Source organism: Procambarus clarkii, chromosome 4 (assembly GCF_040958095.1).
Source record: "Procambarus clarkii isolate CNS0578487 chromosome 4, FALCON_Pclarkii_2.0, whole genome shotgun sequence".
NCBI lineage: Eukaryota > Metazoa > Arthropoda > Malacostraca > Decapoda > Cambaridae > Procambarus > Procambarus clarkii.
In genome coordinates this window covers 23,321,979-23,347,706 of record NC_091153.1, presented here as the reverse complement: position 1 = coordinate 23,347,706, position 25,728 = coordinate 23,321,979, and positions in this window count along the sequence as shown.

Below are 25,728 nucleotides of genomic sequence, written 5' to 3'. Positions count from 1 at the left end.
AGGTGTGACTTGTACCAGGTGTGTCTTTTACCAGGTGTGTCTTGTATCTGATGTGTCTTGTACCAGGTGTGTCTTGTTCCAGGTGTGTCTTGTACCAGGTGTGTCATGTACCAAGTGTATCTTGTACCAGGAGTGTCTTGTACAAGGTGTGTCTTGTACCTGGTGTGTCTTGTACCAGGTGTGACTTGTACCACGTGTGTCTTGTACCAGGTGTGTCTTGTACCAGGTGTGTCTTGTTCCTGGTGTGTCATGTACCAGGTGTGTCTTGTACCTGGTGTGTCTTGTACCAGGTGTGACTTGTACCATGTGTGTCTTTTACCAGGTGTGTCTTGTACCAGGTGTATCTTTTACCAGGTGTGTCTTTTACCATGTGTGTCTTGTACCAGGTGTGTCTTGTACCAGGTGTGTCTTGTACCAAGTCTGTCTTGTAGCAGGTGAGTCTTGTACCAGGTGTGTCTTGTCCCAGGTGTATCTAGTGCCAGGTGTGTCTTGTACCAGGTGTGTCTCGTTCCAGGTGTATCTAGTGACAGGTGTGTCTTGTACCAGGTGTGTCTCGTTCCAGGTGTGTCTTGTTCCTGGTGTGTCTTGTATCAGGTTCGTCTTGTATTAGGTGTGTTATTTACCAGGTGTGTCTTGTACCAGGTGTGTCTTGTACCAGGTGTGTCTTGTACCAGGTGTGTCTTGTATCAGGTGTGTCTTGTACCAGGTGTGTCTTGTACCAGGTGTATCTTTTACCAGTTGTGTCTTGTACCAGGTGTGTCTTCTACCAGGTGTGTCTTGTACCAGGTGTGTCTTGTACCAGGTGCGTCTTGCACCAGGTGTGTCCTGTACCAGGTGTGTCTTGTATCAGGTGTGTCTTGTACCAGGTGTGTCTTGTACCAGGTGTATCTTTTACCAGTTGTGTCTTGTACCAGGTGTGTCTTCTACCAGGTGTGTCTTGTACCAGGTGTGTCTTGTACCAGGTGCGTCTTGCACCAGGTGTGTCCTGTACCAGGTGTGTCTTGTACCAGTTGTGTCTTCTACCAGGTGTGTCTTGTACCAAGTGTATCTTTTACCAGTTGTGTCTTGTACCAGGTGTGTCTTCTACCAGGTGTGTCTTGTACCAGGTGTGTCTTGTACCAGGTGCGTCTTGCACCAGGTGTGTCCTGTACCAGGTGTGTCTTGTACCAGTTGTGTCTTGTACCAGGTGTGTCTTGTACCAGGTGCGTTTTGCACAAGGTGTGTCTTGTACCAGGTGTGTCTTGTGCCAGTTGTGTCTTGTACCAGGTGTGTCTTGCACCATGGGTGTCTTGTACCAGGGGTTTCTTGTACCAAGTATGTCGTGTACAAGGTGTGTCTTGTACCATGTGTGTCTTGTATTAGGTGTCTCTTGTACCAGGTGTGTCTTGTACCAGGTGTATCTTTTACCAGTTGTGTCTTGTACCAGGTGTGTCTTGTACCAGGTGTCTTGTATCAGGTGTTTCTTGTACCAGGTGTATCTTTTACCAGTTGTGTCTTGTACCAGGTGTGTCTTGTACCAGGTGTCTTGTATCAGGTGTGTCTTGTACAAGGTGTATCTTTTACCAGGTGTGTCTTTTATTATGTGTGTCTTGTTCCAGGTGTGTCTTGTACCAGGTGTGACTTGTTCCAGGTGTATCTAGTGCCAGGTGCGTCTTGTACCAGGTGTGTCTTGTTCCAGGTGTGTCTTGTTCCTGGTGTGTCTTGTACCAGGTGCGTCTTGTACTAGGTGTGTTATGTACCAGGTGTGTCTTGTACCAGGTGTGTCTTGTACCAGGTGTATCTTTTACCAGGTGCGTCTTGTACCAGTTGTATCTTATACCAGGTGTGTCTTGTACTAGATGTGCTTTGTACCAGGTGTGTCTTGTACCAGGTGTGTCTTGTACCAGATGTGTCTTGTACCAGGTGTATCTCTTACCAGGTGTGTCTTGTTCCTTGTATGTCTTGTACCAGGTGTGTCTAGTACCAGGTGTGTCATGTAACAGGTGTGTCTTGTACCAGGTATGTCTTGTACCAGGTGTGTCTTTTACCTGGTGTGTCTTGTACCAGGTGTGACTTGTACCACGTGTGTCTTGTACCAGGTGTGTCTTGTACCAGGTGTGTCTTGTTCCTGGTGTGTCATGTACCAGGTGTGTCTTGTACCTGGTGTGTCTTGTACCAGGTGTGACTTGTACCAGGTGTGTCTTTTACCAGGTGTGTCTTGTACCTGATGTGTCTTGTACCAGGTGTGTCTTGTTCCAGGTGTGTCTTGTACCAGGTGTGTCATGTACCAAGTGTATCTTGTACCAGGAGTGTCTTGTACCAGGTGTGTCTTGTACCTGGTGTGTCTTGTACCAGGTATGACTTGTACCACGTGTGTCTTGTACCAGATGTGTCTTGTACCAGGAGTGTCTTGTTCCTGGTGTGTCATGTACCATTTGTGTCTTGTACCTGGTGTGTCTTGTACCAGGTGTGACTTGTACCAGGTGTGTCTTTTACCAGTTGTGTCTTGTACCAGGTGTATCTTTTACCAGGTGTGTCTTTTACCATGTGTGTCTTGTACCAGGTGTGTCTTGTACCAGGTGTGTTTTGTACCAAGTCTGTCTTGTACCAGGTGAGTCTTGTACCAGGTGTGTCTTGTCCCAGGTGTATCTAGTGCCAGGTGTGTCTTGTACCAGGTGTGTCTCGTTCCAGGTGTATCTAGTGACAGGTGTGTCTTGTACCAGGTGTGTCTCGTTCCAGGTGTGTCTTGTTCCTGGTGTATCTTGTACCAGTTTCGTCTTGTATTAGGTGTGTTATTTACCAGGTGTGTCTTGTACCAGGTGTGTCTTGTATCAGGTGTGTCTTGTACCAGGTGTGTCTTGTACCAGGTTTATCTTTTACCAGTTGTGTCTTGTACCAGGTGTGTCTTCTACCAGGTGTGTCTTGTACCAGGTGTGTCTTGTACCAGGTGCGTCTTGCACCAGGTGTGTCTTGTAACAGGTGTGTCTTGTACCAGTTGTGTCTTATACCAGGTGTGTCTTGCACCATGGGTGTCTTGTACCAGGGGTTTCTTGTACCAAGTATGTCGTGTACAAGGTGTGTCTTGTACCAGGTGTGTCTTGTATTAGGTGTCTCTTGTACCAGGTGTGTCTTGTACCAGGTGTATCTTTTACCAGTTGTGTCTTGTACCAGATGTGTCTTGTACCAGGTGTGTCTTGTATCAGGTGTGTCTTGTACCAGGTGTATCTTTTACCAGGTGTGTCTTTAATCATGTGTGTCTTGTACCAGGTGTGTCTTGAACCAGATGTGTCTTGTACCAGGTCTGTCTTGTACCAAGTGTGTCTTGTACCAGGTGTGTCTTGTACCAGGTGTGCCATGTACGATATGTGTCTTGTTCCAGGTGTGTCTTGTACCAGGTGTGTCTTGTTCCAGGTGTATCTAGTGCCAGGTGCGTCTTGAACCAGGTGTGTCTTGTTCCAGGTGTGTCTTGTTCCTGGTGTGTCTTGTACCAGGTGCGTCTTGTACTAGGTGTGTTATGTACCAGGTGTGTCTTGTACCAGGTGTGTCTTGTACCAGGTGTATCTTTTACCAGGTGCGTCTTGTACCAGGTGTATCTTATACCAGGTGTGTCTTGTACTAGATGTGCTTTGTACCAGGTGTGTCTTGTACTAGATGTGCTTTGTACCAGGTGTGTCTTGTACCAGGTGTGTCTTGTACAAGATATGTCTTGTACCAGGTGTATCTCTTACCAGGTCTGTCTTGTTCCTGGTATGTCTTGTACCAGGTGTGTCTTGTACCAGGTGTGTCTTGTACCAGGTGTGTCTTGTACCAGGTATGTCTTGTACCAGGTGTGTCTTGTACCTGGTGTGTTTGTACCAGGTGTGACTTGTACCACCTGTGTCTTGTACCAGGTGTGTCTTGTACCAGGTGTGTCTTGTTCCTGGTGTGTCATGTACCAGGTGTGTCTTGTACCTGGTGTGTCTTGAACCAGGTGTGACTTGTATCAGGTGTGTCTTGTACCAGGTGTGTCTTGTACCAGGTGTATCTTTTACCAGTTGTGTCTTGTACCAGGTGTGTCTTCTACCAGGTGTGTCTTGTACCAGGTGTGTCTTGTACCAGGTGCGTCCTGCACCAGGTGTGTCCTGTACCAGGTGTGTCTTGTACCAGTTGTGTCTTGTACCAGGTGTGTCTTGTACCAGGTGCGTCTTGCACAAGGTGTGTCTTGTACCAGGTGTGTCTTGTACAAGTTGTGTCTTGTACCAGGTGTGTCTTGCACCATGGGTGTCTTGTACCAGGGGTTTCTTGTACCAAGTATGTCGTGTACAAGGTGTGTCTTGTACCAGGTGTGTCTTGTATTAGGTGTCTCTTGTACCAGGTGTGTCTTGTACCAGGTGTATATTTTACCAGTTGTGTCTTGTACCAGGTGTGTCTTGTACCAGGTGTGTCTTGTATCAGGTGTGTCTTGTACCAGGTGTATCTTTTACCAGGTGTGTCTTTAATCATGTGTGTCTTGTACCAGGTGTGTCTTGAACCAGATGTGTCTTGTACCAGGTCTGTCTTGTACCAAGTGTGTCTTGTACCAGGTGTGTCTTGTACCAGGTGTGCCATGTACGATATGTGTCTTGTTCCAGGTGTGTCTTGTACCAGGTGTGTCTTGTTCCAGGTGTATCTAGTGCCAGGAGCGTCTTGTACCAGGTGTGTCTTGTTCCAGGTGTGTCTTGTTCCTGGTGTGTCTTGTACCAGGTGCGTCTTTTACTAGGTGTGTTATGTACCAGGTGTGTCTTGTACCAGGTGTGTCTTGTACCAGGTGTATCTTTTACCAGGTGCGTCTTGTACCAGGTGTATCTTATACCAGGTGTGTCTTGTACTAGATGTGCTTTGTACCAGGTGTGTCTTGTACCAGGTGTGTCTTGTACCAGATATGTCTTGTACCAGGTGTATCTCTTACCAGGTGTGTCTTGTTCCTTGTATGTCTTGTACCAGGTGTGTCTAGTACCAGGTGTGTCTTGTACCAGGTGTGTCTTGTACCAGGTATGTCTTGTACCAGGTGTGTCTTGTACCTGGTGTGTCTTGTACCAGGTGTGACTTGTACCACGTTTGTCTTGTACCAGGTGTGTCTTGTACCAGGTGTGTCTTGTTCCTGGTGTGTCATGTACCAGGTGTGTCTTGTACCTGGTGTGTCTTGTACCAGGTGTGACTTGTACCAGGTGTGTCTTTTACCAGGTGTGTCTTGTACCTGATGTGTCTTGTACCAGGTGTGTCTTGTTCCAGGTGTGTCTTGTACCAGGTGTGTCATGTACCAAGTGTATCTTGTACCAGGAGTGTCTTGTACCAGGTGTGTCTTGTACCTGGTGTGTCTTGTACCAAGTGTGACTTGTACCACGTGTGTCTTGTACCAGGTGTGTCTTGTACCAGGTGTGTCTTGTTCCTGGTGTGTCATGTACCAGGTGTGTCTTGTACCTGGTGTGTCTTGTACCAGGTGTGACTTGTACCAGGTGTGTCTTTTACCAGGTGTGTCTTGTACCAGGTGTATCTTTTACCAGGTGTGTCTTTTACCATGTGTGTCTTGTACCAGGTGTGTCTTGTACCAGGTGTGTCTTGTACCAAGTCTGTCTTGTACCAGGTGATTCTTGTACCAGGTGTGTCTCGTCCCAGGTGTATCTAGTGCCAGGTGTGTCTTGTACCAGGTGTGTCTCGTTCCAGGTGTATCTAGTGACAGGTGTGTCTTGTACCAGGTGTGTCTCGTTCCAGGTGTGTCTTGTTCCTGGTGTGTCTTGTACCAGGTTCGTCTTGTATTAGGTGTGTTATTTACCAGGTGTGTCTTGTACCAGGTGTGTCTTGTACCAGGTGTGTCTTGTATCAGGTGTGTCTTGTACCAGGTGTGTCTTGTACCAGGTGTATCTTTTACCAGTTGTGTCTTGTACCAGGTGTGTCTTCTACCAGGTGTGTCTTGTACCAGGTGTGTCTTGTACCAGGTGCGTCTTGCACCAGGTGTGTCCTGTACCAGGTGTGTCTTGTACCAGTTGTGTCTTGTACCAGGTGTGTCTTGTACCAGGTGTATCTTTTACCAGTTGTGTCTTGTATCAGGTGTGTCTTCTACCAGGTGTGTCTTGTACCAGGTGTGTCTTGTACCAGGTGCGTCTTGCACCAGGTGTGTCCTGTACCAGGTGTGTCTTGTACCAGTTGTGTCTTGTACCAGGTGTGTCTTGTACCAGGTGCGTTTTGCACAAGGTGTGTCTTGTACCAGGTGTGTCTTGTGCCAGTTGTGTCTTGTACCAGGTGTGACTTGTACCACGTGTGTCTTGTACCAGGTGTGTCTTGTACCAGGTGTGTCTTGTTCCTGGTGTGTCATGTACCAGGTGTGTCTTGTACCTGGTGTGTCTTGTACCAGGTGTGACTTGTACCAGGTGTGTCTTTTACCAGGTGTGTCTTGTATCTGATGTGTCTTGTACCAGGTGTGTCTTTTTCCAGGTGTGTCTTGTACCAGGTGTGTCATGTACCAAGTGTATCTTGTACCAGGAGTGTCTTGTACAAGGTGTGTCTTGTACCTGGTGTGTCTTGTACCAGGTGTGACTTGTACCACGTGTGTCTTGTACCAGGTGTGTCTTGTACCAGGTGTGTCTTGTTCCTGGTGTGTCATGTACCAGGTGTGTCTTGTACCTGGTGTGTCTTGTACCAGGTGTGACTTGTACCATGTGTGTCTTTTACCAGGTGTGTCTTGTACCAGGTGTATCTTTTACCAGGTGTGTCTTTTACCATGTGTGTCTTGTACCAGGTGTGTCTTGTACCAGGTGTGTCTTGTACCAAGTCTGTCTTGTAGCAGGTGAGTCTTGTACCAGGTGTGTCTTGTCCCAGGTGTATCTAGTGCCAGGTGTGTCTTGTACCAGGTGTGTCTCGTTCCAGGTGTATCTAGTGACAGGTGTGTCTTGTACCAGGTGTGTCTCGTTCCAGGTGTGTCTTGTTCCTGGTGTGTCTTGTATCAGGTTCGTCTTGTATTAGGTGTGTTATTTACCAGGTGTGTCTTGTACCAGGTGTGTCTTGTACCAGGTGTGTCTTGTACCAGGTGTGTCTTGTATCAGGTGTGTCTTGTACCAGGTGTGTCTTGTACCAGGTGTATCTTTTACCAGTTGTGTCTTGTACCAGGTGTGTCTTCTACCAGGTGTGTCTTGTACCAGGTGTGTCTTGTACCAGGTGCGTCTTGCACCAGGTGTGTCCTGTACCAGGTGTGTCTTGTACCAGTTGTGTCTTGTACCAGGTGTGTCTTGTACCAGGTGTATCTTTTACCAGTTGTGTCTTGTACCAGGTGTGTCTTCTACCAGGTGTGTCTTGTACCAGGTGTGTCTTGTACCAGGTGCGTCTTGCACCAGGTGTGTCCTGTACCAGGTGTGTCTTGTACCAGTTGTGTCTTGTACCAGGTGTGTCTTGTACCAGGTGCGTTTTGCACAAGGTGTGTCTTGTACCAGGTGTGTCTTGTGCCAGTTGTGTCTTGTACCAGGTGTGTCTTGCACCATGGGTGTCTTGTATCAGGTGTGTCTTGTACCAGGTGTATCTTTTACCAGGTGTGTCTTGTACCAGGTGTATCTTTTACCAGTTGTGTCTTGTACCAGGTGTGTCTTGTACCAGGTGTGTCTTGTATCAGGTGTGTCTTGTACCAGGTGTATCTTTTACCAGGTGTGTCTTTTATCATGTGTGTCTTGTACCAGGTGTGTCTTGTACCAGGTGTGCCATGTACGATATGTGTCTTGTTCCAGGTGTGTCTTGTACCAGGTGTGTCTTGTTCCAGGTGTATCTAGTGCCAGGTACGTCTTGTACCAGGTGTGTCTTGTTCCAGGTGTGTCTTGTTCCTGGTGTGTCTTGTACCAGGTGCGTCTTGTACTAGGTGTGTTATGTACCAGGTGTGTCTTGTACCAGGTGTGTCTTGTACCAGGTGTATCTTTTACCAGGTGCGTCTTATACCAGGTGTATCTTATACCAGGTGTGTCTTGTACTAGATGTGCTTTGTACCAGGTGTGTCTTGTACCAGGTGTGTCTTGTACCAGATGTGTCTTGTACCAGATGTATCTCTTACCAGGTGTGTCTTGTTCCTTGTATGTCTTGTACCAGGTGTGTCTAGTACCAGGTGTGTCTTGTAACAGGTGTGTCTTGTTCCAGGTATGTCTTGTACCAGGTGTGTCTTGTACCTGGTGTGTCTTGTACCAGGTGTGACTTGTACCACGTGTGTCTTGTACCAGGTGTGTCTTGTACCAGGTGTGTCTTGTTCCTGGTGTGTCATGTACCAAGTGTGTCTTGTACCTGGTGTGTCTTGTACCAGGTGTGACTTGTACCAGGTGTGTCTTTTACCAAGTGTGTCTTGTACCTGATGTGTCTTGTACCAGGTGTGTCTTGTTCCAGGTGTGTCTTGTACCAGGTGTGTCATGTACCAAGTGTATCTTGTACCAGGAGTGTCTTGTACCAGGTGTGTCTTGTACCTGGTGTGTCTTGTAACAGGTGTGACTTGTACCACGTGTGTCTTGTACCAGATGTGTCTTGTTTCAGGTGTGTCTTAGTCCTGGTGTGTCATGTACCATTTGTGTCTTGTACCTGGTGTGTCTTGTACCAGGTGTGACTTGTACCAGGTGTGTCTTTTACCAGTTGTGTCTTGTACCAGGTGTATCTTTTACCAGGTGTGTCTTTTACCATGTGTGTCTTGTACCAGGTGTGTCTTGTACCAGGTGTGTCTTGTACCAATTCTGTCTTGTACCAGGTGAGTCTTGTACCAGGTGTGTCTTGTCCCAGGTGTATCTAGTGCCAGGTGTGTCTTGTACCAGGTGTGTCTCGTTTCAGGTGTATCTAGTGACAGGTGTGTCTTGTACCAGGTGTGTCTCGTTCCAGGTGTGTCTTGTTCCTGGTGTGTCTTGTACCAGGTTCGTCTTGTATTAGGTGTGTTATTTACCAGGTGTGTCTTGTACCAGGTGTGTCTTGTACCAGGTGTGTCTTGTATCAGGTGTGTCTTGTACCAGGTGTGTCTTGTACCAGGTGTATCTTTTACCAGTTGTGTCTTGTACCAGGTGTGTCTTCTACCAGGTGTGTCTTGTACCTGGTGTGTCTTGTACCAGGTGCGTCTTGCACCAGGTGTGTCCTGTACCAGGTGTGTCTTGTACCAGTTGTGTCTTGTACCAGGTTTGTTTTGTACCAGGTGCGTCTTGCACCAGGTGTGTCTTGTAACAGGTGTGTCTTGTACCAGTTGTGTCTTATACCAGGTGTGTCTTGCACCATGGGTGTCTTGTACCAGGGGTTTCTTGTACCAAGTATGTCGTGTACAAGGTGTGTCTTGTACCAGGTGTGTCTTTTATTAGGTGTCTCTTGTACCAGGTGTGTCTTGTACCAGGTGTATCTTTTACCAGTTGTGTCTTGTACCAGATGTGTCTTGTACCAGGTGTGTCTTGTATCAGGTGTGTCTTGTACCAGGTGTATCTTTTACCAGGTGTGTCTTTTATCATGTGTGTCTTGTACCAGGTGTGTCTTGAACCAGATGTGTCTTGTACCAGGTCTGTCTTGTACCAAGTGTGTCTTGTTCCAGGTGTGTCTTGTACCAGGTGTGTCTTGTTCCAGGTGTATCTAGTGCCAGGTGCGTCTTGTACCAGGTGTGTCTTGTTCCAGGTGTGTCTTGTTCCTGGTGTGTCTTGTACCAGGTGCGTCTTGTACTAGGTGTGTTATGTACCAGGTGTGTCTTGTACCAGGTGTGTCTTGTACCAGGTGTATCTTTTACCAGGTGCGTCTTGTACCAGGCGTACCTTATACCAGGTGTGTCTTGTACTAGATGTACTTTGTACCAGGTGTGTCTTGTACCAGGTGTGTCTTGTACCAGATATGTCTTGTACCAGGTGTATCTCTTACCAGGTGTGTCTTGTTCCTGGTATGTCTTGTACCAGGTGTGTCTTGTACCAGGTGTGTCTTGTACCAGGTGTGTCTTGTACCAGGTATGTCTTGTACCAGGTGTGTCTTGTACCTGGTGTGTCTTGTACCAGGTGTGACTTGTACCACCTGTGTCTTGTACCAGGAGTATCTTGTACCAGGTGTGTCTTGTTCCTGGTGTGTCATGTACCAGGTGTGTCTTGTACCTGGTGTGTCTTGAACCAGGTGTGACTTGTATCAGGTGTGTCTTGTACCAGGTGTGTCTTGTACCAGGTGTATCTTTTACCAGTTGTGTCTTGTACCAGTTGTGTCTTCTACCAGGTGTGTCTTGTACCAGGTGTGTCTTTTACCAGGTGCGTCTTGCACCAGGTGTGTCCTGTACCAGGTGTGTCTTGTACCAGTTGTGTCTTGTACCAGGTGTGTCTTGTACCAGGTGCGTCTTGCACAAGGTGTGTCTTGTACCAGGTGTGTCTTGTACCAGTTGTGTCTTGTACCAGGTGTGTCTTGCACCATGGGTGTCTTGTACCAGGGATTTCTTGTACCAAGTATGTCGTGTACAAGGTGTGTCTTGTACCAGGTGTGTCTTGTATTAGGTGTCTCTTGTACCAGGTGTGTCTTGTACCAGGTGTATATTTTACCAGTTGTGTCTTGTACCAGGTGTGTCTTGTACCAGGTGTGTCTTGTATCAGGTGTGTCTTGTACCAGGTGTATCTTTTACCAGGTGTGTCTTTTATCATGTGTGTCTTGTACCAGGTGTGTCTTGAACCAGATGTGTCTTGTACCAGGTCTGTCTTGTACCAAGTGTGTCTTGTACCAGGTGTGTCTTGTACCAGGTGTGCCATGTACGATATGTGTCTTGTTCCAGGTGTGTCTTGTACCAGGTGTGTCTTGTTCCAGGTGTATCTAGTGCCAGGTGCGTCTTGTACCAGGTGTGTCTTGTTCCAGGTGTGTCTTGTTCCTGGTGTGTATTGTACCAGGTGCGTCTTGTACTAGGTGTGTTATGTACCAGGTGTGTCTTGTACCAGGTGTGTCTTGTACCAGGTGTATCTTTTACCAGGTGCGTCTTGTACCAGGTGTATCTTATACCAGGTGTGTCTTGTACTAGATGTGCTTTGTACCAGGTGTGTCTTGTACCAGGTGTGTCTTGTACCAGATATGTCTTGTACCAGGTGTATCTCTTACCAGGTGTGTCTTGTTCCTTGTATGTCTTGTACCAGGTGTGTCTAGTACCAGGTGTGTCTTGTACCAGGTGAGTCTTGTACCAGGTATGTCTTGTACCAGGTGTGTCTTGTACCTGGTGTGTCTTGTACCAGGTGTGACTTGTACCACGTGTGTCTTGTACCAGGTGTGTCTTGTACCAGGTGTGTCTTGTTCCTGGTGTGTCATGTACCAGGTGTGTCTTGTACCTGGTGTGTCTTGTACCAGGTGTGACTTGTACCAGGTGTGTCTTTTACCAGGTGTGTCTTGTACCCGATGTGTCTTGTACCAGGTGTGTCTTGTTCCAGGTGTGTCTTGTACCAGGTGTGTCATGTACCAAGTGTATCTTGTACCAGGAGTGTCTTGTACCAGGTGTGTCTTGTACCTGGTGTGTCTTGTACCAGGTGTGACTTGTACTACGTGTGTCTTGTACCAGGTGTGTCTTGTACCAGGTGTGTCTTGTTCCTGGTGTGTCATGTACCAGGTGTGTCTTGTACCTGGTGTGTCTTGTACCAGGTGTGACTTGTACCAGGTGTGTCTTTTACCAGGTGTGTCTTGTACCAGGTGTATCTTTTACCAGGTGTGTCTTTTACCATGTGTGTCTTGTACCAGGTGTGTCTTGTACCAGGTGTGTCTTGTACCAAGTCTGTCTTGTACCAGGTGATTCTTGTACCAGGTGTGTCTTGTCCCAGGTGTATCTAGTGCCAGGTGTGTCTTGTACCAGGTGTGTCTCGTTCCAGGTGTATCTAGTGACAGGTGTGTCTTGTACCAGGTGTGTCTCGTTCCAGGTGTGTCTTGTTCCTGGTGTGTCTTGTACCAGGTTCGTCTTGTATTAGGTGTGTTATTTACCAGGTGTGTCTTGTACCAGGTGTGTCTTGTACCAGGTGTGTCTTGTATCAGGTGTGTCTTGTACCAGGTGTGTCTTGTACCAGGTGTATCTTTTACCAGTTGTGTCTTGTACCAGGTGTGTCTTGTACCAGGTGTGTCTTGTACCAGGTGTGTCTTGTACAAGGTGCGTCTTGCACCAGGTGTGTCTTTTATCATGTGTGTCTTGTACCAGGTGTGTCTTGAACCAGATGTGTCTTGTATCAGGTGTGTCTTGTACCAGGTGTATCTTTTACCAGGTGTGTCTTTTATCATGTGTGTCTTGTACCAGGTGTGTCTTGTACCAGGTGTGCCATGTACGATATGTGTCTTGTTCCAGGTGTGTCTTGTACCAGGTGTGTCTTGTTCCAGGTGTATCTAGTGCCAGGTACGTCTTGTACCAGGTGTGTCTTGTTCTAGGTGTGTCTTGTTCCTGGTGTGTCTTGTACCAGGTGCGTCTTGTACTAGGTGTGTTATGTACCAGGTGTGTCTTGTACCAGGTGTGTCTTGTACCAGGTGTATCTTTTACCAGGTGCGTCTTATACCAGGTGTATCTTATACCAGGTGTGTCTTGTACTAGATGTGCTTTGTACCAGGTGTGTCTTGTACCAGGTGTGTCTTGTACCAGATGTGTCTTGTACCAGATGTATCTCTTACCAGGTGTGTCTTGTTCCTTGTATGTCTTGTACCGGGTGTGTCTAGTACCAGGTGTGTCTTGTAACAGGTGTGTCTTGTTCCAGGTATGTCTTGTACCAGGTGTGTCTTGTACCTGGTGTGTCTTGTACCAGGTGTGACTTGTACCACGTGTGTCTTGTACCAGGTGTGTCTTGTACCAGGTGTGTCTTGTTCCTGGTGTGTCATGTACCAAGTGTGTCTTGTACCTGGTGTGTCTTGTACCAGGTGTGACTTGTACCAGGTGTGTCTTTTACCAAGTGTGTCTTGTACCTGATGTGTCTTGTACCAGGTGTGTCTTGTTCCAGGTGTGTCTTGTACCAGGTGTGTCATGTACCAAGTGTATCTTGTACCAGGAGTGTCTTGTACCAGGTGTGTCTTGTACCTGGTGTGTCTTGTAACAGGTGTGACTTGTACCACGTGTGTCTTGTACCAGATGTGTCTTGTTTCAGGTGTGTCTTAGTCCTGGTGTGTCATGTACCATTTGTGTCTTGTACCTGGTGTGTCTTGTACCAGGTGTGACTTGTACCAGGTGTGTCTTTTACCAGTTGTGTCTTGTACCAGGTGTATCTTTTACCAGGTGTGTCTTTTACCATGTGTGTCTTGTACCAGGTGTGTCTTGTACCAGGTGTGTCTTGTACCAATTCTGTCTTGTACCAGGTGAGTCTTGTACCAGGTGTGTCTTGTCCCAGGTGTATCTAGTGCCAGGTGTGTCTTGTACCAGGTGTGTCTCGTTTCAGGTGTATCTAGTGACAGGTGTGTCTTGTACCAGGTGTGTCTCGTTCCAGGTGTGTCTTGTTCCTGGTGTGTCTTGTACCAGGTTCGTCTTGTATTAGGTGTGTTATTTACCAGGTGTGTCTTGTACCAGGTGTGTCTTGTACCAGGTGTGTCTTGTATCAGGTGTGTCTTGTACCAGGTGTGTCTTGTACCAGGTGTATCTTTTACCAGTTGTGTCTTGTACCAGGTGTGTCTTCTACCAGGTGTGTCTTGTACCTGGTGTGTCTTGTACCAGGTGCGTCTTGCACCAGGTGTGTCCTGTACCAGATGTGTCTTGTACCAGTTGTGTCTTGTACCAGGTTTGTTTTGTACCAGGTGCGTCTTGCACCAGGTGTGTCTTGTAACAGGTGTGTCTTGTACCAGTTGTGTCTTATACCAGGTGTGTCTTGCACCATGGGTGTCTTGTACCAAGGGTTTCTTGTACCAAGTATGTCGTGTACAAGGTGTGTCTTGTACCAGGTGTGTCTTTTATTAGGTGTCTCTTGTACCAGGTGTGTCTTGTACCAGGTGTATCTTTTACCAGTTGTGTCTTGTACCAGATGTGTCTTGTACCAGGTGTGTCTTGTATCAGGTGTGTCTTGTACCAGGTGTATCTTTTACCAGGTGTGTCTTTTATCATGTGTGTCTTGTACCAGGTGTGTCTTGAACCAGATGTGTCTTGTACCAGGTCTGTCTTGTACCAAGTGTGTCTTGTACCAGGTGTGTCTTGTTCCTGGTGTGTCATGTACCAGGTGTGTCTTGTACCTGGTGTGTCTTGAACCAGGTGTGACTTGTATCAGGTGTGTCTTGTACCAGGTGTGTCTTGTACCAGGTGTATCTTTTACCAGTTGTGTCTTGTACCAGTTGTGTCTTCTACCAGGTGTGTCTTGTACCAGGTGTGTCTTTTACCAGGTGCGTCTTGCACCAGGTGTGTCCTGTACCAGGTGTGTCTTGTACCAGTTGTGTCTTGTACCAGGTGTGTCTTGTACCAGGTGCGTCTTGCACAAGGTGTGTCTTGTACCAGGTGTGTCTTGTACCAGTTGTGTCTTGTACCAGGTGTGTCTTGCACCATGGGTGTCTTGTACCAGGGATTTCTTGTACCAAGTATGTCGTGTACAAGGTGTGTCTTGTACCAGGTGTGTCTTGTATTAGGTGTCTCTTGTACCAGGTGTGTCTTGTACCAGGTGTATATTTTACCAGTTGTGTCTTGTACCAGGTGTGTCTTGTACCAGGTGTGTCTTGTATCAGGTGTGTCTTGTACCAGGTGTATCTTTTACCAGGTGTGTCTTTTATCATGTGTGTCTTGTACCAGGTGTGTCTTGAACCAGATGTGTCTTGTACCAGGTCTGTCTTGTACCAAGTGTGTCTTGTACCAGGTGTGTCTTGTACCAGGTGTGCCATGTACGATATGTGTCTTGTTCCAGGTGTGTCTTGTACCAGGTGTGTCTTGTTCCAGGTGTATCTAGTGCCAGGTGCGTCTTGTACCAGGTGTGTCTTGTTCCAGGTGTGTCTTGTTCCTGGTGTGTATTGTACCAGGTGCGTCTTGTACTAGGTGTGTTATGTACCAGGTGTGTCTTGTACCAGGTGTGTCTTGTACCAGGTGTATCTTTTACCAGGTGCGTCTTGTACCAGGTGTATCTTATACCAGGTGTGTCTTGTACTAGATGTGCTTTGTACCAGGTGTGTCTTGTACCAGGTGTGTCTTGTACCAGATATGTCTTGTACCAGGTGTATCTCTTACCAGGTGTGTCTTGTTCCTTGTATGTCTTGTACCAGGTGTGTCTAGTACCAGGTGTGTCTTGTACCAGGTGAGTCTTGTACCAGGTATGTCTTGTACCAGGTGTGTCTTGTACCTGGTGTGTCTTGTACCAGGTGTGACTTGTACCACGTGTGTCTTGTACCAGGTGTGTCTTGTACCAGGTGTGTCTTGTTCCTGGTGTGTCATGTACCAGGTGTGTCTTGTACCTGGTGTGTCTTGTACCAGGTGTGACTTGTACCAGGTGTGTCTTTTACCAGGTGTGTCTTGTACCCGATGTGTCTTGTACCAGGTGTGTCTTGTTCCAGGTGTGTCTTGTACCAGGTGTGTCATGTACCAAGTGTATCTTGTACCAGGAGTGTCTTGTACCAGGTGTGTCTTGTACCTGGTGTGTCTTGTACCAGGTGTGACTTGTACTACGTGTGTCTTGTACCAGGTGTGTCTTGTACCAGGTGTGTCTTGTTCCTGGTGTGTCATGTACCAGGTGTGTCTTGTACCTGGTGTGTCTTGTACCAGGTGTGACTTGTACCAGGTGTGTCTTTTACCAGGTGTGTCTTGTACCAGGTGTATCTTTTACCAGGTGTGTCTTTTACCATGTGTGTCTTGTACCAGGTGTGTCTTGTACCAGGTGTGTCTTGTACCAAGTCTGTCTTGTACCAGGTGATTCTTGTACCAGGTGTGTCTTGTCCCAGGTGTATCTAGTGCCAGGTGTGTCTTGTACCAGGTGTGTCTCGTTCCAGGTGTATCTAGTGACAGGTGTGTCTTGTACCAGGTGTGTCTCGTTCCAGGTGTGTCTTGTTCCTGGTGTGTCTTGTACCAGGTTCGTCTTGTATTAGGTGTGTTATTTACCAGGTGTGTCTTGTACCAGGTGTGTCTTGTACCAGGTGTGTCTTGTATCAGGTGTGTCTTGTACCAGGTGTGTCTTGTACCAGGTGTATCTTTTACCAGTTGTGTCTTGTACCAGGTGTGTCTTGTACCAGGTGTGTCTTGTACCAGGTGTGTCTTGTACAAGGTGCGTCTTGCACCAGGTGTGTCTTTTATCATGTGTGTCTTGTACCAGGTGTGTCTTGAACCAGATGTGTCTTGTATCAGGTGTGTCTTGTACCAGGTGTATCTTTTACCAGGTGTGTCTTTTATCATGTGTGTCTTGTACCAGGTGTGTCTTGTACCAGGTGTGCCATGTACGATATGTGTCTTGTTCCAGGTGTGTCTTGTACCAGGTGTGTCTTGTTCCAGGTGTATCTAGTGCCAGGTACGTCTTGTACCAGGTGTGTCTTGTTCTAGGTGTGTCTTGTTCCTGGTGTGTCTTGTACCAGGTGCGTCTTGTACTAGGTGTGTTATGTACCAGGTGTGTCTTGTACCAGGTGTGTCTTGTACCAGGTGTATCTTTTACCAGGTGCGTCTTATACCAGGTGTATCTTATACCAGGTGTGTCTTGTACTAGATGTGCTTTGTACCAGGTGTGTCTTGTACCAGGTGTGTCTTGTACCAGATGTGTCTTGTACCAGATGTATCTCTTACCAGGTGTGTCTTGTTCCTTGTATGTCTTGTACCGGGTGTGTCTAGTACCAGGTGTGTCTTGTAACAGGTGTGTCTTGTTCCAGGTATGTCTTGTACCAGGTGTGTCTTGTACCTGGTGTGTCTTGTACCAGGTGTGACTTGTACCACGTGTGTCTTGTACCAGGTGTGTCTTGTACCAGGTGTGTCTTGTTCCTGGTGTGTCATGTACCAAGTGTGTCTTGTACCTGGTGTGTCTTGTACCAGGTGTGACTTGTACCAGGTGTGTCTTTTACCAAGTGTGTCTTGTACCTGATGTGTCTTGTACCAGGTGTGTCTTGTTCCAGGTGTGTCTTGTACCAGGTGTGTCATGTACCAAGTGTATCTTGTACCAGGAGTGTCTTGTACCAGGTGTGTCTTGTACCTGGTGTGTCTTGTAACAGGTGTGACTTGTACCACGTGTGTCTTGTACCAGATGTGTCTTGTTTCAGGTGTGTCTTAGTCCTGGTGTGTCATGTACCATTTGTGTCTTGTACCTGGTGTGTCTTGTACCAGGTGTGACTTGTACCAGGTGTGTCTTTTACCAGTTGTGTCTTGTACCAGGTGTATCTTTTACCAGGTGTGTCTTTTACCATGTGTGTCTTGTACCAGGTGTGTCTTGTACCAGGTGTGTCTTGTACCAATTCTGTCTTGTACCAGGTGAGTCTTGTACCAGGTGTGTCTTGTCCCAGGTGTATCTAGTGCCAGGTGTGTCTTGTACCAGGTGTGTCTCGTTTCAGGTGTATCTAGTGACAGGTGTGTCTTGTACCAGGTGTGTCTCGTTCCAGGTGTGTCTTGTTCCTGGTGTGTCTTGTACCAGGTTCGTCTTGTATTAGGTGTGTTATTTACCAGGTGTGTCTTGTACCAGGTGTGTCTTGTACCAGGTGTGTCTTGTATCAGGTGTGTCTTGTACCAGGTGTGTCTTGTACCAGGTGTATCTTTTACCAGTTGTGTCTTGTACCAGGTGTGTCTTCTACCAGGTGTGTCTTGTACCTGGTGTGTCTTGTACCAGGTGCGTCTTGCACCAGGTGTGTCCTGTACCAGATGTGTCTTGTACCAGTTGTGTCTTGTACCAGGTTTGTTTTGTACCAGGTGCGTCTTGCACCAGGTGTGTCTTGTAACAGGTGTGTCTTGTACCAGTTGTGTCTTATACCAGGTGTGTCTTGCACCATGGGTGTCTTGTACCAAGGGTTTCTTGTACCAAGTATGTCGTGTACAAGGTGTGTCTTGTACCAGGTGTGTCTTTTATTAGGTGTCTCTTGTACCAGGTGTGTCTTGTACCAGGTGTATCTTTTACCAGTTGTGTCTTGTACCAGATGTGTCTTGTACCAGGTGTGTCTTGTATCAGGTGTGTCTTGTACCAGGTGTATCTTTTACCAGGTGTGTCTTTTATCATGTGTGTCTTGTACCAGGTGTGTCTTGAACCAGATGTGTCTTGTACCAGGTCTGTCTTGTACCAAGTGTGTCTTGTACCAGGTGTGTCTTGTACCAGGTGTGCCATGTACGATATGTGTCTTGTTCCAGGTGTGTCTTGTACCAGGTGTGTCTTGTTCCAGGTGTATCTAGTGCCAGGTGCATCTTGTACCAGGTGTGTCTTGTTCCAGGTGTGTCTTGTTCCTGGTGTGTCTTGTACCAGGTGCGTCTTGTACTAGGTGTGTTATGTACCAGGTGTGTCTTGTACCAGGTGTGTCTTGTACCAGGTGTATCTTTTACCAGGTGCGTCTTGTACCAGGCGTACCTTATACCAGGTGTGTCTTGTACTAGATGTGCTTTGTACCAGGTGTGTCTTGTACCAGGTGTGTCTTGTACCAGATATGTCTTGTACCAGGTGTATCTCTTACCAGGTGTGTCTTGTTCCTGGTATGTCTTGTACCAGGTGTGTCTTGTACCAGGTGTGTCTTGTACCAGGTGTGTCTTGTACCAGGTATGTCTTGTACCAGGTGTGTCTTGTACCTGGTGTGTCTTGTACCAGGTGTGACTTGTACCACCTGTGTCTTGTACCAGGAGTATCTTGTACCAGGTGTGTCTTGTTCCTGGTGTGTCATGTACCAGGTGTGTCTTGTACCTGGTGTGTCTTGAACCAGGTGTGACTTGTATCAGGTGTGTCTTGTACCAGGTGTGTCTTGAACCAGGTGTATCTTTTACCAGTTGTGTCTTGTACCAGTTGTGTCTTCTACCAGGTGTGTCTTGTACCAGGTGTGTCTTTTACCAGGTGCGTCTTGCACCAGGTGTGTCCTGTACCAGGTGTGTCTTGTACCAGTTGTGTCTTGTACCAGGTGTGTCTTGTACCAGGTGCGTCTTGCACAAGGTGTGTCTTGTACCAGGTGTGTCTTGTACCAGTTGTGTCTTGTACCAGGTGTGTCTTGCACCATGGGTGTCTTGTACCAGGGATTTCTTGTACCAAGTATGTCGTGTACAAGGTGTGTCTTGTACCAGGTGTGTCTTGTATTAGGTGTCTCTTGTACCAGGTGTGTCTTGTACCAGGTGTATATTTTACCAGTTGTGTCTTGTACCAGGTGTGTCTTGTACCAGGTGTGTCTTGAATCAGGTGTGTCTTGTACCAGGTGTATCTTTTACCAGGTGTGTCTTTTATCATGTGTGTCTTGTACCAGGTGTGTCTTGAACCAGATGTGTCTTGTACCAGGTCTGTCTTGTACCAAGTGTGTCTTGTACCAGGTGTGACTTGTACCAGGTGTGCCATGTACGATATGTGTCTTGTTCCAGGTGTGTCTTGTACCAGGTGTGTCTTGTTCCAGGTGTATCTAGTGCCAGGTGCGTCTTGTACCAGGTGTGTCTTGTTCCAGGTGTGTCTTGTTCCTGGTGTGTATTGTACCAGGTGCGTCTTGTACTAGGTGTGTTATGTACCAGGTGTGTCTTGTACCAGGTGTGTCTTGTACCAGGTGTATCTTTTACCAGGTGCGTCTTGTACCAGGTGTATCTTATACCAGGTGTGTCTTGTACTAGATGTGCTTTGTACCAGGTGTGTCTTGTACCAGGTGTGTCTTGTACCAGATATGTCTTGTACCAGGTGTATCTCTTACCAGGTGTGTCTTGTTCCTTGTATGTCTTGTACCAGGTGTGTCTAGTACCAGGTGTGTCTTGTACCAGGTGTGTCTTGTACCAGGTATGTCTTGTACCAGGTGTGTCTTGTACCTGGTGTGTCTTGTACCAGGTGTGACTTGTACCACGTGTGTCTTGTACCAGGTGTGTCTTGTACCAGGTGTGTCTTGTTCCTGGTGTGTCATGTACCAGGTGTGTCTTGTACCTGGTGTGTCTTGTACCAGGTGTGACTTGTACCAGGTGTGTCTTTTACCAGGTGTGTCTTGTACCTGATGTGTCTTGTACCAGGTGTGTCTTGTTCCAGGTGTGTCTTGTACCAGGTGTGTCATGTACCAAGTGTATCTTGTACCAGGAGTGTCTTGTACCAGGTGTGTCTTGTACCTGGTGTGTCTTGTACCAGGTGTGACTTGTACTACGTGTGTCTTGTACCAGGTGTGTCTTGTACCAGGTGTGTCTTGTTCCTGGTGTGTCATGTACCAGGTGTGTCTTGTACCTGGTGTGTCTTGTACCAGGTGTGACTTGTACCAGGTGTGTCTTTTACCAGGTGTGTCTTGTACCAGGTGTATCTTTTACCAGGTGTGTCTTTTACCATGTGTGTCTTGTACCAGGTGTGTCTTGTACCAGGTGTGTCTTGTACCAAGTCTGTCTTGTACCAGGTGATTCTTGTACCAGGTGTGTCTTGTCCCAGGTGTATCTAGTGCCAGGTGTGTCTTGTACCAGGTGTGTCTCGTTCCAGGTGTATCTAGTGACAGGTGTGTCTTGTACCAGGTGTGTCTCGTTCCAGGTGTGTCTTGTTCCTGGTGTGTCTTGTACCAGGTTCGTCTTGTATTAGGTGTGTTATTTACCAGGTGTGTCTTGTACCAGGTGTGTCTTGTACCAGGTGTGTCTTGTATCAGGTGTGTCTTGTACCAGGTGTGTCTTGTACCAGGTGTATCTTTTACCAGTTGTGTCTTGTACCAGGTGTGTCTTCTACCAGGTGTGTCTTGTACCAGGTGTGTCTTGTACCAGGTGCGTCCTGCACCAGGTGTGTCCTGTCCCAGGTGTGTCTTGTACCAGTTGTGTCTTGTACCAGGTGTGTCTTGTACCAGGTGCGTCTTGCACCAGGTGTGTCTTGTACCAGGTGTGTCTTGTACCAGTTGTGTCTTGTACCAGGTGTGTCTTGCACCATGGGTGTCTTGTACCAGGGGTTTCTTGTACCAAGTATGTCGTGTACAAGGTGTGTCTTGTACCAGGTGTGTCTTGTATTAGGTGTCTCTTGTACCAGGTGTGTCTTGTACCAGGTGTATCTTTTACCAGTTGTGTCTTGTACCAGGTGTGTCTTGTACCAGGTGTGTCTTGTATCAGGTGTGTCTTGTACCAGGTGTATCTTTTACCAGGTGTGTCTTTTATCATGTGTGTCTTGTACCAGGTGTGTCTTGAACCAGATGTGTCTTGTACCAGGTCTGTCTTGTACCAAGTGTGTCTTGTACCAGGTGTGTCTTGTACCAGGTGTGCCATGTACGATATGTGTCTTGTTCCAGGTGTGTCTTGTACCAGGTGTGTCTTGTTCCAGGTGTATCTAGTGCCAGGTGCGTCTTGTACCAGGTGTGTCTTGTTCCAGGTGTGTCTTGTTCCTGGTGTGTCTTGTACCAGGTGCGTCTTGTACTAGGTGTGTTATGTACCAGGTGTGTCTTGTACCAGGTGTGTCTTGTACCAGGTGTATCTTTTACCAGGTGCGTCTTGTACCAGGTGTATCTTATACCATGTGTGTCTTGTACTAGATGTGCTTTGTACCAGGTGTGTCTTGTACCAGGTTGTTCTTGTACCAGATATGTCTTGTACCAGGTGTATCTCTTACCAGGTGTGTCTTGTTCCTGGTATGTCTTGTACCAGGTGTGTCTTGTACCAGGTGTGTCTTGTACCAGGTGTGTCTTGTACCTGGTGTGTCATGTACCAGGTGTGTCTTGTACCTGGTGTGTCTTGTACCAGGTGTGACTTGTACCAGGTGTGTCTTTTACCAGGTGTGTCTTGTACCTGATGTGTCTTGTACCAGGTGTGTCTTGTTCCAGGTGTGTCTTGTACCTGGTGTGTCATGTACCAAGTGTATCTTGTACCAGGAGTGTCTTGTACCAGGTGTGTCTTGTACCTGGTGTGTCTTGTACCAGGTGTGACTTGTACCACGTGTGTCTTGTACCAGGTGTGTCTTGTACCAGGTGTGTCTTGTACCTGGTGTGTCTTGTACCAGGTGTGACTTGTACCAGGTGTGTCTTTTACCAGGTGTGTCTTGTTCCTGGTGTGTCTTGTACCAGGTGTGTCTTGTTCCAGGTGTGTCTTGTACCAGGTGTGACTTGTACCAGGTGTGTCTTTTACCAGGTGTGTCTTGTTCCTGGTGTGTCGTGTACCAGGTGTGTCTTGTTCCAGGTGTGTCTTGTACCAGGTGTGTCATGTACCAAGTGTATCTTGTACCAGGAGTGTCTTGTACCAGGTGTGTCTTGTACCTGGTGTGTCTTGTACCAGGTGTGAATTGTACCACGTGTGTCTTGTACCAGGTGTGTCTTGTACCAGGTGTGTCTTGTTCCTGGTGTGTCATGTACCAGGTGTGTCTTATATCTGGTGTGTCTTGTACCAGGTGTGACTTGTACCAGGTGTGTCTTTTACCAGGTGTGTCTTGTACCTGATGTGTCTTGTAATAGGTGTGTCTTGTACCAGGTGTGTCTTGTACCAGGTGTGTCTTTCACCAGGTGTGTCTTGTATCAGGCGTGTCTCGTACCAGGTGTGTCTTGTACCAGGTGTGTCTTGTACCAGGTGTGTCTTGTACCAGGTGTGTCGTGTACCAGGTGTGTCTTGTACCAGGTGTGTCTTGTACCAGGTGTGTCTTGTACCAGGTGTGTCTTGTACCAGGTGTGTCGTGTACCAGGTGTGTCGTGTACGAGGTGTGTCGTGTACCAGGTGTGTCGTGTTCCAGGTGTGTCGTGTACCAGGTGTGTCTTGTACCAGGTGTGTCGTATACCAGGTGTGTCGTGTACCAGGTGTGTCTTGTACCAGGTGTGTCTTGTACCAGGTGTGTCTTGTACCAGATGTGTCTTGTACCAGGTGTGTCTTGTACCAGGTGTGTCGTGTATCAGGTGTGTCTTGTACCAGGTGAGTCTTGTACCAGGTGTGTCTTGTACCAGGTGTGTCTTGTACCAGGTGTGTCTTGTACCAGGTGTGTCGTGTACCAGGTGTGTCTTGTACCAGGTGTGTCTTGTACCAGGTGTGTCTTGTACCAGGTGAGTCTTGTACCAGGTGTGTCTTGTACCAGGTGTGTCGTGTACCAGGTGTGTCTTGTACCAGGTGTGTCTTGTACCAGGTGTGTCTTGTACCAGGTGTGTCTGGTAGCAGGTGTGTCTTGTACCAGGTGTGTCTTGTACCAGGTGTGTCTTGTACCAGGTGTGTCTGGTACCAGGTGTGTCTTGTACCTGGTGTGTCGTGTACCAGGTGTGTCGTGTACCAGGTGTGACCAGGAGTGCCGCCACAGTGAACAATGTGTTAATTAGCATCATTAACATTTAAGGAACCTTAGTCACAAACAGTCGAACTTTTTAATCCTGTATTTTATATATCATTTATCTTCGTATTTCAGATATTATTTATCTTCGTATTTTAGGAACCCGTTCTCGCAATTTCGTATAGTCAATATTCACTTATTAAATACGTGCATATGTGACATACTAAACATATTAGTTTACCTTGAAAAGCTTCATAGAAAACACCGACCTTACCTAACCTTCTTAGTATGTTAAGATAAACATCTTATTGCTCCGTAATTACAATTATTACTTAACCTATTATAGGTATCGGTTATAAACCTGGATGAACACCACACCCTGGATGAACACTACACCTGGATGAACACCACACCCTGGATGAACACTACACCCTGGATGAACACTACACCCTGGATGAACACTACACCCTGGATGAACACTACACCCTGGATGAACACTACACCCTGGATGAACACTACACCCTGGATGAACACTACACCCTGGATGAACACCACACCCTGGATGAACACTACACCCTGGATGAACACTACACCCTGGATGAACACTACACCCTGGATGAACACTACACCCTGGATGAACACTACACCCTGGATGAACACCACACCCTGGATGAACACTACACCCTGGATGAACACTACACCCTGGGTGAACACCACACTCTGGATGAACACCACACCCTGGATGAACACCACACCCTGGATGAACACCACACCCTGGATGAACACCACACCCTGGATGAACACCACACCCTGGATGAACACCACACCCTGGATGAACACTACACCCTGGATGAACACTACACCCTGGATGAACACTACACCCTGGATGAACACTACACTCTGGATGAACACTACACCCTGGATGAACACTACACCCTGGATGAACACTTCACCCTGGATGAACACTACACCCTGGATGAACACCACACCCTGGATGAACACTACACCCTGGATGAACACTACACTCTGGATGAACACTACACCCTGGATGAACACTACACCCTGGATGAACACTACACCCTGGATGAACACCACACCCTGGGTGAACACCACACCCTGGATGAACACCACACCCTGGATGAACACCACACCTTGGATGAACACCACACTCTAGGTGAACACCACACCCTGGATGAACACCACACCCTGGATGAACACCACACCTTGGATGAACACCACACTCTGGGTGAACACCACACCCTGGATGAAAACCACACCCTGGATGAACACCACACCCTGGATGAACACCACACCCTGGATGAACACCACACCCTGGATGAACACCACACCCTGGATGAACACCACACCTTGGATGAACACCACACCCTGGGTGAACACCACACCCTGGGTGAACACCACACCCTGGATGAACACCACACCTTGGATGAACACCACACCCTGGATGAACACCACACCCTGGATGAACACCACACCCTGGAGGAACACCACACCCTGGGTGAACACCACACCCTGGATGAACACCACACCCTGGATGAACACCACACCCTGGAGGAACACCACACCCTGGATGAACACCACACCCTGGATGAACACCACACCCTGGATGAACACCACACCCTGGATGAACACCACACCTTGGATGAACACCACACTCTGGGTGAACACCACACCCTGGATGAACACCACACCCTGGATGAACACCACACCTTGGATGAACACCACACTCTGGGTGAACACCACACCCTGGATGAACACCACACCCTGGAGGAACACCACACCCTGGATGAACACCACACCCTGGATGAACACCACACCCTGGATGAACACCACACCCTGGATGAACACCACACCTTGGATGAACACCACACTCTGGGTGAACACCACACCCTGGATGAACACCACACCCTGGATGAACACCACACCTTGGATGAACACCACACTCTGGGTGAACACCACACCCTGGATGAAAACCACACCCTGGATGAACACCACACCCTGGATGAACACCACACCCTGGATGAACACCACACCCTGGATGAACACCACACCCTGGATGAACACCACACCTTGGATGAACACCACACCCTGGGTGAACACCACACCCTGGGTGAACACCACACCCTGGATGAACACCACACCTTGGATGAACACCACACCCTGGATGAACACCACACCCTGGATGAACACCACACCCTGGAGGAACACCACACCCTGGGTGAACACCACACCCTGGATGAACACCACACCCTGGATGAACACCACACCCTGGAGGAACACCACACCCTGGATGAACACCACACCCTGGATGAACACCACACCCTGGATGAATATCACACCCTGGATGAACATTGCCATCATCTGTTCTCCATGATCACTTTCACCTGCTAACCTGTTCGTTATCACCAATGATAAGTTGGGGTGTTATCCCTGAGCTTGGAGCACTAGTTGAAGTGTTATCTTGGTATAAAGTAGTCGGGGCCTCTCTAGTCGACCTGCCTCACTACCAAGATGCAACCCACAATAGTTGTCTAACTCCCGCGTACCTATG